This window comes from Amblyraja radiata, chromosome 3 (genome assembly GCF_010909765.2).
Source record: "Amblyraja radiata isolate CabotCenter1 chromosome 3, sAmbRad1.1.pri, whole genome shotgun sequence".
Classification (NCBI taxonomy): Eukaryota; Metazoa; Chordata; class Chondrichthyes; order Rajiformes; family Rajidae; genus Amblyraja; species Amblyraja radiata.
In genome coordinates, this window is record NC_045958.1 from 16,123,573 (window position 1) to 16,137,150 (window position 13,578).

Sequence of the window (13,578 nt, forward strand, 5' to 3'; positions counted from 1 at the left end):
CTCCCCCAACATCGGGAACATGTTTCCCACCTCTAGCATGTCCAAACCATTAATAATCTCATATGTTTCAATAAGATCCCCTCTCGTCCTTTTAAATTCAAGTTTATACAACCCCAGCCGCAGGGTATTAACAGCATTATAGGCCCCCGGGCAAAGCAGTGCACTGGGGCCCCTACCAACACAACCACTCACAGGAATAAAAATGTAAATGGTCAATAAAATTAAACATATATTTATTGGTACTTCCAACAAAATCAGTGTTTAAATATTTAAAAATCATGCTGTACAGCAAAGATTAATCAACACAAACGTTTGACCAACGGGTGGCACCGCGAGCAGCTATTCGTCCTTTCCACTTTTTTTTTGTTTTTAGTATGTCTAAAAGCGTGTTTTAGTGTGGGGAGGTGGGGGCGGGAATTGGGGGAAACTGTTTTTTTAGTCACTTACCTCGGTGGAATGCACCTTTTCTCCTCGTTGCATTTCGCCTTGGATGATCAGCCATGATCATATTGAATGGCCGATTGGCCTACTCCTGCACCTCCCTCGCAGCCTATCACCTTGGATTGGTGTGGCCTTTCCCGGAGTCAGGTCCAGAGTTTCAGCAGTGGGTGCAGGGCAGACTTTCCATCATGGAGCCGGGCGATCCCTTGCCGGGGTTTGCTAGAAGTTCTTCAACCGCTGGCCCGCGGACTACGACATCCTGAAGCCCCGGTCTGCGGAGCTTCTAGCTGCGGGCGTGGTGTGGACTTTCCATCGTGGAGCGGGCGAGCCCTTGCTGAAGGTTGCCAGAAGTGTTCCAACCGCCGGCCTGCAGTCTATAACATATTGAAACCGCGGTTTCTGGAGCTTCTAGCTGCGGGCGCGGTGTGGACTTTAAGAGCTCCAATCGCCAGCCTATAACATCGTGAAGCCTCGGTCTCCGGTAGGAAGCGGCTGATTCGGGACCTCCTGACATCGAAGTTTCAAGCATCCCAACGAGACGGCCTGTACATCGGGCCATCCGTAGCGGCGTCTGCGGAGGGTTCATGGCCCCGATCATGGATGAACAAAGGAGGAGGACTGACTAGTTTAATTGAATTGAATTGAATTGAATTCCTTTATTGTCATTCAGACCTTACGGTCTGAACGAAATTTCGTGCCTGCAGTCATACATACAATCATACAATAATAAACAACACTAAACACATAATAACATCCACCACAGTGTATCCTCCAAGCACCTCCTCACTGGTGGAGGCAAAAATCTTAGGGCTGCAGTCTCTTCCCTCCTCTTCTCCCTCTGCGCTGAGGCGATTCCCCACCGGGCGATGGCACAAACAGTCCCACGGCTCACCGAACCCCGCAAACGGGCCGGCTCAAACACCGCGGCCCGAGGTGGTCGAAGCTGCCGCCCTCCAGTCCAGCAGACGCAGCCGCTGGCCCGCGGCTGAACCCAGGACTCAGGTCACCGCCGCCAGAACGCTGTCCCAGCCACCCGAGCACCGTTCCAGCCCTGAGCCGGATCGCCCTCACGTGAGTGCCGTTCCTCCCTCGAGCTGGGCCGCTCCGACGGCAGCGCCATTCCACCCTCGAATTGGGCCGCTCCGACGGGAGTGCCATTCCACCCTCGGGATGGGCCGCTCCGACGGGAGCGCCATTCCACCCTCGGGATGGGCCGCTCCAACGGGAGCGCCACAGCCCCTCACGGGAGAGTCTCAGCCCCTCGCCAGGCCGCCCTCACGGGAGAGTCACAGCCCCTCACGGGAGCGTCGTTCCAGCCCCGAGCTGGGCCGCCCTCACGGGAGCGAGCCCAGAGTGAGTCCTGACTGGCTGCCTCCGGAGTCTCGAGGTCGCCAGCTCCGCCATTAGGCCTCAGACGGAGGCAGAGAAGGGGGATACGACAAAAAAGTCGCATTTCCCCGAAGGGAGAGACAGCAAGCCCCGTTTCAACCCCCAACCCCTCCCCCACATAAACACAACCTAAAAACCAAAAACTTAACTAGACAAAACGAAAAAAAACAACACAAAAAAGTAAAGACAAACGGACTGCAGGCGAGTATAGTATAGTATTTATTTATTGACAGCAAGTCACAACATACATAGATTAGCATAGGGTCCCTATGCTGGTGGGGCCCCGGGCAACTGCCCAGCGTGCCCATGCGTTAAGACGGTCCTGCCCAGCCACTCCATTCTATCAACATATGACAGTCCCGCCATCCCGGGAATTAATCTTGTGAAGCTACGCTGGACTCCCTCAATAGCAAGAATGCTGAGTTGGATGATCAGCCATGATCATATTGAATGGCTCGAAGGGCCGAATGGCCTACTCCTGCACCTATTTTCTATGTTTCAGATTCAGATTCAGATTCAGATTCAACTTTAATTGTCATTGTCCGTGTACAGTACAGAGACAACGAAATGCATTTAGCATTTCCCTGGAAGAGCGACATAGCATATGATTTGAATAAATATTGACATTAGCATATATACAGACATAGTGTTTTTCCTGTGGGAGGAGTGTGGGGGGGGGGGTGATTGGCAGTCACCGAGGTACGTTGTTGAGTACAAATTTTGAGTCTGCCTTCGGCACCTGTTTACACAGTCTGTCTTTGGCACACTGCATTTCGTTGTCTCTGTACTGTACACTGACAATGACAATTAAAGTTGAATCTGAATCTGTTTAAGCCAAGCTGCCCACAAGGCTTTCCCCGCATCACGAGGCCCCGCCCCCACGTGTCATCATGGTCCCGCCCCTCGTGTCGCTGGGGCTCTCCCCGCCACGCGTCATCAGGCCCCGCCCCAAAGCGTCACCCGCTGCCAGCCAGCCAGCCAGCCCCGCGCGGCGACCCCGCCCACAGTCACCGCCCCCGCCCACAGTCACCTCCCCCGCGAGGCGTCCGCGAGGGGAGTCGGAGACCGAAGCCGCTGGTGAGTGAGTGCGTGCGTGAGTTTAAACCATTCCCTGACAAACTGTAAACTGGATGGTCGGGGTGGGCGACCGGCCACGGTGGGGGGGGGGGTGTGTGTGTGTGTGGGGGCAACTCCCGGTCGGGAGTCGGCACTGGGGGAGAGGCCCTGGGTGATCGCAGCTTCCCGGGACTTCCTTGGGCTGAATGAAAGAAAGGTCTTGGTGGGGATGGCGACTGGCTCCGACCGAGCACCGGGATGGCTCATGTCGAAACTTACAACTTCCCCGCACAACAACTCCGCCGGCAGCCACTCCGCATTGAAACTTCATCGGAGGAAGAGATGAGAAGGGGTGCGAGAGAAGGCGACGAGAGAAGGAACAAGGGGAGAAAAAGAGAGGAGAAGAAGAGAGACGAAGAGGAGAGAGAGATGGAGCAAGGGAAGGGAAAGAAAGAGAAAGGGGATGGACACAAAATGCTGGAGCAACTCAGCGGGACGGGCAGCATCTTTAGGGAGAAGGAATGGAATGGGCGACGTTTCGGGGTTGAGACCCTTCAGAAGGGGGAGGTAGAGAAGAGAGGAGGGGGAAGTTGGGAGGCGAGAGAAAGAAGAGCAGGGGATGGAGGAAAGGGAGGAGATTTAGATGGGAAGAGTGTGGAAAAAGGAGCGGAGTTTGAGGAGGTGGGAGAGAAAAGGGCGAAGAGGTGGAGGTGGGCGGGACGATGAGGGGAGATAGGAGCATGGGAAATGGAAGACAAGGAGGAGGAGAGGATGGGGAGGTGAAAGTGGGATGAGGAGAAGGAGAGAGGCAGGAGGATGAGAAAAAGATAAGAATGAGGAAGGATGTAATGAAGGGGGATGGGGATGTGGAAATGGAGGAGGCAGAAGGGGGGAATAGAGGAGGAAGGGGAGGTTGGCAGAAAAAAGGAAGAGTAGGAAATGGAGGACAGGTGAGGTGGATGGAATGAGGAATGAAATGAAGGGAGCAGATGGAGAGGGGGTGGAGGTGGGAGAAGGGAGAAGAGAATGAGGGGAGGGGAAGTGGCATACATAGGTGGAAATGGAGCAGGGAGAAGGGGAGGAAATGGAGAAGGGAGGTTGGGGAGATGGGGAATGGGGAGGAGTACATGTACAAGGGAGAGGATATGGGAGAGATGAGAGGGGCAAGGAAGAGGAGGAAAGAAAGATGGGGAGGAGGTGTGAGAGGGTGAAGTAGAATGGAGATGGACGAGGAGGAGGTAATGGAGAGGAGAGGATGTTGAAGGAAGAGGAGAACGGGGAGGAGGAGCAGGTGGGAGGGAGATGGGAAAGGAGGAAGGGAAGGGTGGAGGCGGTGGAGAGGGAGAGCAGGAGAAATGGGGAAAGGAGATGAAGGTGGGGTGAAGGGGATGAGGGAAATGAAGAAGGAGAGGAAGAGGAGAATGAGGATAGGAGAAGTAGGGGTGGGTGAGGGGAAGGGTGGAGTTGGAGGGGAATGGTAGGAGGTGGAGGTCGAGGAAGGTAAGGGATGGAGGGGACTGAAGAGGAGGGTAAAAATAGGAGTGGAGGAAGATGGAGAGAAAGGTAGAAATGAATGGTTTTGATGAGGAATATGAGAAGGGGGTGGAGTGAAGGCTGAGGGGGATAAGAGGGTGTAATGGAAGAGTGGAGGCAAGTGTAATTGAAGGTAGAGGAGGGGGTGGAGGAGGGAAGGTGGGTGGGTAGAGGGGGATGAGGAGTACGTGGGTTGGTTCAGGATGAGAAAGCTGGATGAGGAGGTTGAGGGTGGGTAAAAAAGGGAAGGGAGGGGATTCATGCGAAGGTAGAAGGGGAGAGTGAACCTGAGGTGATAAGAGGGGAGGGATGCAATAAGCGTTGGAGATGGAGCATAATAAGATGGGTGGAAGTTGAGGTACTGGCAATAGCTGGTGGGGGATGTTGGAAAATGTCACTGTGTGAAGGAGGGACTGGGGAAGGAGGAGGAAATCTGTGGAAAAGGGAAATGCTGTTAATGAATGGTGACTGCATGAATGAGAAAACCTTTTGCCTCAGAACCACTGATCTTTTAAACATGCATATTTACGTATTCTGTAATGCATTTAACTGATTCTGATGGTTGGGTCACTTGCGCTTTCTGATTTAGACCTGAAGGTTTGCTCTTAGAATAAGAGGACACACAGTGCTTGCCAGCTTGAGATTGATTGATTAGTGGACTGAGGCGAGCATTTGTTTGAGAATATTTTATCTGCATTGGAAAGCTTGAATTTGTTTCTCTCTGACTGTACCTGACATTGGATTACCAGAATAATGCTTACACAGTAATGTATTTAAAGCCTGATGTATATACATTTTTGAATATGACAATGACAAATCAGTTTTAATTGTTTGGGTTTGTGAAATTCCTTTCATCTGAATGCTGTTCCCTCTGGAATAAAAAAGAATTGTGTTTGGTTTTAGGCTCATGGGAGGCATTAGAATCAGCATATCTTTTATGTGTTTTACAGTGCCCATGTTCAGTCAACCGTGTGAATTTTGTGCAGCCTGTAGATTCTTTTTAATGGTTGCCCGGAAACAGAGCCCAGTTTTGCTTTAGATCGAAGCCTGCCTGTCTGATATGGAGTGGGTTGTGGCACCACTGTCGCCAAGCTAGCAATTTGTTATCCAATTGGATAAATTACCGTACAGTGCTTCAGAAAATGCATCCATATTTTGTTGTTTTTGCAGTGCTGAAATCTGGGAACTTCTGCTATTCTGTACAGTTAATGTAATTTTGCTTTCTTAATTCTGAATGATAAAAAAAAAAGCAAAATTATGTTTTCTGAATGGGTTATTTCACCAAAGTGGTAAATAGAACAATTAAGAAATTTGGTATGGAATGAAAGATGTCTGAGCAGTAAGAAATTATGTCAGCTTTTGTTTAATAGGTTTGACCTTTTGCATAGAAATTCATCTCTGATAAATATGCACCGTGGTATATAATGGGATGCCATTAAACAGACAAATGTAGCAAAATAGGAGTAGAAGTCATTTCGTCCTTTGAGCTTGGTTTGCCGTTCAATACACTCATCAATCTCAGTACTAAATTCCCATACCTCTTCATGTCTTCTGTGTTTAGAATTCTGTCAATCTGCTTAAATACATTCAGATGCTTGGTTTCCACAGCCTTCTGTCACACAGGATTACTGAAGTTCATCGCATCACATAAGTGAAGAAATCTCTCCTCATCTCAATTTTTAAGTGTTGTAACCCATAATTTGAACGTGACGCACTGGTTCTAGACAGACCAAACAAAAGAGACACCCTCCCCACATCCAGCTTTTCCTGTTGGAATTTTTCCTGTTTCAACGAGATCTTTAATTCTTCTAAACCCCAGTTGAAACGGGCATCGTCAAACAAACCATTCCCTATATGACAGTCTTGCCATCTCAGAAATCAGTTGGTAAACCTTGGTATCGTACGTTATAGAATAGAATAGAATAGCCTTTTATTGTCATCCAGACCGAAGTCTGAACGAAATTTAAGCAGTCATACATATAATACAATACAATAAAAAACAACAATAAACACATATTAACATCCACCACAGTGAGTCCACCCAACATCTCCTCACTGTGATGGAGGCAAAAGTCTTAGGGCTGCAGTCTCTTCCCTCCTCTTCTCCTTCTGCGCTGAGGCGATACCCCCCCGGGCGATGTTAAAACCTGTCCTCGCGGCTCAAACACCGCGGCCCGGGGTAGTCGAAGCTGCCGCTCACCAGACCTGCTGACGCAGTCGCTGGCCCGCGGCCGAACCCCCGGTCTCAGGCCACCGCCACCAGAACTGCCGTCCCAGCCCCCGGAGCATCGTTCCAGCCCCGAGCCGGATCGCCCTCACGTGAGTACTGCCAGGCCGCCGCTCCTCCCTCGCGCCAGGCCGCCCCGACCGGCCGCCGCTCCTCCCTCAGGCTGGGCCGCCCCGACCGGGCGCCGCTCCTCCCTCAGGCTGGGCCGCCCCGACCGGGCACCGCTCCTCCCTCAGGCTGGGCCGCCCCGACTGGGCGCCGCTCCTTCCTCAGGCTGGGAACGCCGTACCTCCCCGAGCTCGGCTACTCCGACGGGAGCACCGTACGTTAAGACCAAATCTGCACAAGATGCACCAGGTATGTCTCACCAAGGCAGTGTTAAAAGCTAACATACTATCTGCCACCTTTATATACTGTACCTGCTTGTTTGCATTCAGTCATTTGTATGTGAGTACAACGAATCTATCCCATTTTATTTATTTTTTCTTACTAAACTGAATAACTTCATGCCTATCCATGTCATTACTGAGTCAGAATTTGTTTTCTTAACCCTTACCCACCTGAGGTTTATTGGTGTATACACTACGCAACAATATTTTCGAGTTCTAACATGTGTTATTATAAAACCTGATGTTTTTTTAAAAAGTCAGTCTGCTGGTTTGCACTGACTTCCTCTCAATTCATTGTTTCATTTTGATAAATCATGTAGAAACATAATTTGAATGTTTACTTTTGGACATGATGGATATCTTTGGCTGTTTTCTACTAATTTAGCAATATAAATAACAATCTTTTAAAGTAATGTAAATGAATAATATTTGTACCTTCATTCAAAAATAATAGTTCAACAATGTTCTTTTCATACGATAAATTTGGCATCACTATCTTATCCTGAGCATTGATCTAATGCCAGAAGTTAATAATTCTGCAAGTTAATAATTCTGCAACTGTTCTTTAAACAAATAGAGAACAGTTTGTATGTGAAGTTTTTTGCCATGTTGCATTTTAAGCTTTTCCTCCATCTGCTTTTAACAACATTTCATCTTGAGGATAGTTAGGACAATTTAGGGAAATACACTCAGGGGGATTTATTTTTCACCTTTGGTTTTGATAAGGTCCCGCACGGGAGACTGGTGACTAAAATTAGAGCACATGGTATTGGGGATAGGGTATTGAGATGGATAGAAAATTGGTTGGCAGACAGGAAGCAAAGAATAGTAGTGAACGGGTCCATTTCAGAATGGCAGGCAGTGGCGAGTGGAGTGCCGCAAGGCTCGGTGTTGGGGCCGCAACTGTTTACCGTATATATTAATGATTTGGAACAGGAAATTAGGAGCAACACTAGCAAGTTTGCGGATGACACAAAGCTGGGTGGCAGTGTGAACTGTGAAGAGGATGTTAGGAGGGTGCAGGGTGACCTGGACAGGTTGAGTGAGTGGGCAGATGCAGTATAATATAGATAAATGTGAGGTTATCCACTTTGGCGGCAAAAACAAGGGGGCAGATTATTATCTCAATGGGGTTAGGTTATGTGCAGCGAGACCTGGGCGTCCTTGTACATCTGTCACTGAAAGATGGCGTGCAGGTACAGCAGGCAGTGAAGAAAGCTAATGGAATGTTGGCCTTCATAACAAGTCAAGTCAAGTTTATTCGTCACATACACATACGAGATGTGCAGTGAAATGAAAAGTGGCAATGCTCGCGGATTCTGCAAAAAAACTACAAAACAGAATGGATCAGAATCAGTAATTACATATTTGTGTGGGGAAAAAAGAAAAAAACAGCAATTTAAAAAAGACACCACACAACAGTAAATTGGTACAGTAAAGTTAGTCCCTGGTGAGATAGGAGTTTACAGTCCGAATGGCCTCTGGGAAGAAACTCCTCATCCTCTCTGTTTTCATAGCATGGCAACGGAGGCGTTTGCCTGACTGTAGCAGCTGGAACAGTCTGTTGCTGGGGTGGAAGGGGTCTCCCATGATCTTGTTGGCTCTGGATCTGCACCTTCTGATGTATAGTTCCTGCAGGGGGGCGAGTGTAATTCCCATAGTGCGTTCGGCCGAACACACTACTCTCTGCAGAGCCGCCTTGTCCTGGGCAGAGCAGTTCCCAAACCAGATTGTGATGTTTGCGGAGAAGACGCTTTCCACAGCCGCTGAGTAGAAGCACTGGAGGATCCTCAGAGACACTCTGAATTTCCTCAATTGCCTGAGGTGGTAAAGGTGCTGCCTTGCCTTACTCACCAGTGCGGCAGCGTGTGATGTCCATGTCTGAGATGTGGACTCCCAGGTATTTAAAACAGCTCACCCTATCCACAGTATCCCCATTTATCTTCAATGGTGTGTACGTCCTCGGATGTTGTGCCCTCCTAAAGTCCACGATCAGCTCCTTAGTTTTTTTTAACATTCAAGAGGAGGCTTTTGTCCTGACACCAGAGTACCAGATCAGCCACCTCCTCCCGGTAGGCCTTGTCATTATTTTCGGTGATTAGGCCCACCACCACAGTGTCATCAGCAAACTTGATTATAGAGTTGGAGCTGAACCTAGCCACACAGTCATGTGTGTACATGGAGTACAGTAGGGGGCTGAGGTTGCAACCCTGAGGGGATCCTGTGCTCAGGGTGAGGGACTTCGATGTATTTTCTCCCATCTTGACTACCTGGGGCCTGGCAGTGAGAAAGTTGAGCCCTAATTCCAGCAGCTTCTCAGCAAGTCTGGTGGGAACTATCATGTTGAGGGCTGAACTGAAGTCTATGAACAGCATCCTCACATAGCCCCTCTTCTGGCTGTCAAGGTGAGAGAGAGCGGTGTGCAGAACCTGGAAGACCGCATCGACCGTGGATCTGTTTGGACGGTATGCGAATTGTAGCGGGTCCATGTTGCGAGGGATGAAGGCGCAGATGTGTTTCTTGTATAAGAGTAAAGAGGTTCTTCTGCAGTTGTATAGGGCTCCGGTGAGACCACATCTGGAGTATTGTGTACAGTTTTGGTCTCCTAATTTGAGGAAGGACATCCTTGTGATTGAGGCTGTCCAGCATAGGTTCACGAGATTGATCCCTGGGATGGCGGGACTGTCATATGAGGAAAGATTGAAAAGACTAGGCTTGTATTCACTGGAGTTTAGAAGGATGAGGGGGATCTTATAGAAACATATAAAATTATAAAAGTACTGGACAAGCTAGATGCAGGAAAAATGTTCCCTATGTTGGGCGAGTCCAGAACCAGGGGCCACAGTCTTAGAATAAAGGGGAAGCCATTGATGACTGAGGTGAGAAAAAACTTTTTCACCCAGAGAGTTGTGAATTTGTGGAATTCCCTGCCACAGAGGGCAGTGGAGGCCAAGTCACTGGTTGGATTTAAGAGAGAGTTAGATAGAGCTCTAGGGGCTGGTGGAATCAAGGGATATGGGGAGAAGGCAGGCACGGGTTATTGATTGGGGACGATCAGCCCTGATCACAATGAATGACGGTGCTGGCTCGAAGGGCCGAATGGCCTCCTCCTGCACCTATTTTCTATGTTTCTATGTTTTGATCAAACAGGTATTTGGAAATTATTGAGTGACACATTTCCCTAGTACTCAGCCCAGAGACTTGTTTGACAGCTTTTTGAATGTTTGCATAAGAAACTGTGGAACCATGCTGACTTACTATCTATATTACTAAAAGTCTGATATTGACCACTTCCTGTTGTTGTGTATATTGATTTTAGAAAAAAAACGCTGCCACTTACGGCTGTGATTTTTGGCTATCTTACTCAGATGCCCCCTCCGCTGTGCAGGACAAGAGGATTTTTCCCATTAATGACACATAAAAGAGTTATTAGTGTTTAAAAAATGTTGAGATTCTCTCTCCTGAAGGCCATGCCCCTTCCGGAGGGACTATAAAACATGGAAGTGTTGAGTGCCTCAGTCAGTGTCTGCATGATGGGGGAGCGAGAGGATCACGTCTCTCGGTCTGAGCTGTGAGTGACACTGAACACATGTCTACTAAACTGTGAGTGGTTTTACTGACCTGTCAGTGCCCTTAATGTGGTTTGAAAATATAGTTTGGAAATGCTAAAGCTGTGTTGCCTTTGGTTTGGTAATGCTAAAGCTGTGTTGCCTTTGGTTTGGAAATGCTAAAGCTGTGTTGCCTTTGGTTTGGAAATGCTAAAGCTGTGCTGCCTTTGGTTTGGAAATGCTATAGCTGTGTTCCCTTTGGTTTGGAAATGCTATAGCTATGCTGCCTTTGGTTTGGAAATGCTTTAGCTGTGTTGCCTTTGGTTTGGAAATGCAAAACTGTGTTGCCTTTGGTTTGGAAATGCTAAAGCTGTGTTGCCTGATTAAAGTTGCCTTACCAAATTAAAGTTGCCTTGCCTAATTAAAGTTGCCTTGCCTTCTATAAAAAGTCTAATTTTGACCACTTACTGTTTGCGCTGTATATTGATTTTAGAAAGAAATGTTGGCCATCTTACTCGGAGTTCCCCTCCGCTCATTAGGTGCCGAGGATTATTCCCATCGATGAAAAATATTAGTGTTTTAAAAAATGTTGAGATTCTCTTTCCTGTCAATCATACCATGAAGGCCACGTCCCTTCTGGTGGGAGGGGCGAGGGACTATAAAACCCAGAAGTGTGCGAGTGGCTCAGTCTCTGCAAGATGGAGGAGGGAGAGGTCATGACTCGCTGTCTTTAGTGGTCGTGCACCCGGCTTGAAATTGTATGAAACTGCACTTGAATTTGGTGGCCTTGGACCCTGCTTGAAATGGAATTTCAAGGAATAGCCTTGAATCAACTGCCAGCCCACCAGTCGTGAGTGAGTGAGCTGCCAGCACAACAGGCTTGATTGACTGAGCCGCCAGTCCAAGAATCCATTCGGCCCACAATGTCCATACTAGCCCTCTGGAAACCAGTTGAGAGGTGGAATTTTGCGGTGGGGGACCAGACCTCCCGTGTGATGCTGGGACCTAACGGGTCCCACTTAGTCTAGTTTATAAATAAAACTAGAGACTGGAAAAAGTTTCTCCTACACATGATGCTTTGTATATCACAGGTTATGTGCAGCATTCCTTTCCCAAAACTCTGGGAAAAATAAACAAAAAAACTAATTCAGAAGGGGAAATTATTAGAGACATTCCTTTGATTGCCCTCTCCCAAAGATTCTGTGCTGAAAATTTAGTGTAGCTGCAACCATCTAAGAAATTATCTAGGCTCCAGATTGAAATGAATCTAAATGCAACTCCAGGGAATTCCAGCTATAAGCTATCACCAGAAATCTATTCCAAAAGGTTGGATTCCTCTGGGAAATGAACCACATTGTGACAGTAAGCCTGAATTTGGACGTACATCGAATAATTGGGGCACTGATCTTCAGTGAAAATGTCAACAATAATGGAGGTTGGCCTCTGAATGCACACATGCAACTCAACTACTCATTACAATTTCACCTGCACATACCTTTGGACAAACATTTTCCTGAGCTACATTCTTTTCTATTAACAGTTATAGCTTTTATAAATACATAATCTTGGTATTCCTCGAGAGATTAATAGGTTTTTGGTCTCCCTTCTAATAGATATGCAAAACTCTAAGATTGACATATGATCTACTATGTGGCATTTTTCAAAGGAATTAATTCCTCCAATATCCTCATACACTCTTACCCACTAGTCTTGTTTCATTCAACATGTCTAAATTGTGATCCTGATCTTCCATACCTATTAAATTGAGAAAAAAATTTCAGTTCAATTTCTAGTTCTATTTTTCTTCTATGCTTTTCTAATGAGTTCCACCACTTTTGGGTTCAAATTAGAAATTATGTTGGTCCCATCAAGTTGGTATTGAATCTAATGGCTTTCCTCTCCTGATTTTTCAGAGCCTCTATCACTTGCCAGATGAGAATAAAATGGACTGATTTGTAAATGTCATTTGAAAGGAGCAGTGGTGAGTTAGTCGAGCCACTGCTTTGCAACTCAACCTCAGTCCCCTGTGCTGAATGAGTTTGCATGTTCTCTCTGTGACTGTTAGAAGGTTAAATATACCACTGTAAATGTGCCACTGTAAATTGCCCCATGCACGCAGGTGACATTTGTGATAGTGGCCTAATCTGGAGTAAATGGGAAGGAATTCTGTTAATATAAACAGCATTAGCGTAAATGGTTAGGGTGGATTTGGCGGGCCAAAGGTCCTATTTCTGTGCTATGTGACTGTGACAAAATGGTCTGAAGTGAATTAGTGATGCCGATGCCCGTAGAGTAATTTGTTTTTTACAATTTAGTAAGATATTAAAAACTGATTCAGAACGTAGAATTGTTGCTCACTTTCTATAAAAGCATTAAAGTCTGAAAAGGATAATCAAATCAATTTATAGGGGATGGGAGCATCATTCGAAAGACCCGTATTTAGTGCCTATCTCTAATTAACTGTAACAGTGTAGTGCTGAACTGCCTTCAACTGTTGTCGTTCCAGCAAATGGTGCTGTTGGACAGGTAGTTACAGAATTTCATGCTCACTATATTGAAGAAATTGCAGATATTATGATGTGTGAATGCATTGCTAATGTCCAGATGTTCTGATGACTGAGGCCTAAGCATTTGCTGTATTCATCAAATTAAAAACAACAAATAGTAATACGTTCCTTATTCTGCAAATAAGATGCTGCGTACTTCCTGGTGTAATGGTCCTCACTTCCTGACTATAATTGCACGACATAGGCATGTTTTATCATATTCTCAAGTTGTTTATCTAGAATAATGTGATGTATGATGACTGTACTATTACTCATTCACATATCCATTTGAGCTGGTTGCTATACATCTGTGTTACATTTGTAAAATTCAAAAAACAGCTAAAATTGCAAATTAATTTTATATTAATGGCATACATATGCATCATCTGTTATTGAGAATATATGAATGCTGAGTTGGTTGGAGTTTTACCTATGATGTGGAATGCGTA

The 13,578-nt window shown here is 46.8% G+C and overlaps 1 protein-coding gene across 5 annotated transcripts in view; it reads left to right on the forward strand.

The window, feature by feature from the left end:
* The first annotated feature begins 2,806 nt into the window (after positions 1 to 2,806).
* pam (peptidylglycine alpha-amidating monooxygenase) overlaps positions 2,807 to 13,578 on the forward strand; it is a 205,006-nt gene continuing 194,234 nt past the window's right edge. For 2 of the 5 annotated variants that reach the window (XM_033017369.1, XM_033017371.1), the window contains exon 1: positions 2,841 to 2,911. The gene's annotated coding sequence lies outside the window, so the exon portion shown is untranslated. Of the gene's footprint in view, positions 2,912 to 13,578 lie in introns of all 5 variants that reach the window. The other 3 variants (XM_033017373.1, XM_033017370.1, XM_033017372.1) reach the window with 3 other exon arrangements.